The sequence below is a fragment of the Belonocnema kinseyi genome, chromosome 3 (assembly GCF_010883055.1).
Source record: "Belonocnema kinseyi isolate 2016_QV_RU_SX_M_011 chromosome 3, B_treatae_v1, whole genome shotgun sequence".
Lineage (NCBI taxonomy): Eukaryota > Metazoa > Arthropoda > Insecta > Hymenoptera > Cynipidae > Belonocnema > Belonocnema kinseyi.
In genome coordinates, this window is record NC_046659.1 from 151,354,123 (window position 1) to 151,355,811 (window position 1,689).

The window sequence follows — 1,689 nt, forward strand, 5'->3', positions numbered from 1 at the left end:
TGATAAAATAAATTTACTTGGACTTTTGAAACTTTTTAAAATTTGAATATCCTAATTCAGAATTTTAATTTTTTTGTAAATTCCCTTTACCAAGAACTATATAATTCTTCCCGAAAATTCCCTGTCCCAAATTAGAAATCATTTAGAAAATGTCCCATTCCAAGTTAAAATCGTAATTCCTTTAGAAATGTCACTGTTCCAAGTCAGAATTATAATTCTTTTAAATATTATTATTTTTACCCTCATTGGAAGAGTGGAAAATTCAAGAAAATTCGACTGTTGAAAACTCGATATACAATTTTCTTTCATTTTAAATTTTCTTTAATTTTCAACATTAAAATTGTATACTGTTAATAATTCAGTTATCAATTTCTTACCACTTTCTACAGTTAAAAATGCAATTTTCTCTAATTTATAACAATTAAATATTTAATTTGTAACAACTGAATTTTCACGTGCTGGAAATTGAATTATTAATTGTCAACCATTTTGAACAGTTTCGGGTTCTATTTCATTTTTTTCAAGTTTTAAAAATACAATTTTTAAATGTTGAAAATTCAATTATTAACTTTCTTCAAAATTCCACAGTTAATAATTTCATTTCAAATTCTGTTCAATTTCCATAAGTTGTCTCTCTAATTTTGATAATTCAATTATCAATTTTCTTCAATTTTTAACAGTTCAAAATTAGATTTTCTAGCATTTTCAACAGTTAATAATTCAATTTTTAATTCCCCTCAATGTTCAAAAGTTCAATTTTTTACTTTTGGTCATTTAATTTTTAAGTTTCAATTATTTTATTTTCATCTGTTGAAAATACAATTGTCCATTTTTTTAATTTTCATCTGTTGAAAATTTAATTATTAACTTTCTTCAAAATTCCACAGTTAATAATTTAATTTCAAATTCTCTTCAATTTCTATAGGTTGAACTTTCTAATTTTATAATTTAAGTATAAATTTTCTTCAATTTATAACAGTTGCAAATTCAATTTTTTTTAACATTTTCAACAGTTAATAATTCAATTTTTAATTCCCTTTAATGTTCAAAAGTTTAATTTTTTACTTTTGATCATTCAGTTTTCAATTTTCAATTATTGTATTTGCAACAGTTGAAAATTCAATTCAATTAACTAATCTTTTGTTCGAAAATTTTAATTTATAGAATTTTTAATCTGTTTATTTAAAAATTCAAATGTTTGATTGAAAATTGGACTATATTATTCAAAATCTATTTTATTTGTTTCAAAACTTTCTTCTCTAACTTAAAAGTAAACTATTTTATTGTTTATAAATTAGTGTTAGGATTTTGGGCAGATGAATTAATAATTAAAGTTTGATCTTTACTTAGTTAGTTTATTGTTTTTTGAAAATTTATCCTTTTTATTGAAAAATACATATATTTTTTTGAAAATTTGTCTTTTTCGATACCAATATAATCTTCTTGGTTTAAATTTCATTTCTTTTGTTGGAAATTATTTTTTTTCATTAAAGATTAATTTTTTTGACTAAAAATGTAATTATTCAATTTTTCTTCGTACTTTTTTTTGTAGGTGTTTAATATTTTTGGATGAAAATTTATCTCTTTTTTATTTTATTTAGTTAAAAACTTATTTCTATAGCTTAAAATTAATCTATTCTATTTTTGGTTGAAAATTTATTTATGAATTTTCATTTATGAAAACTTATA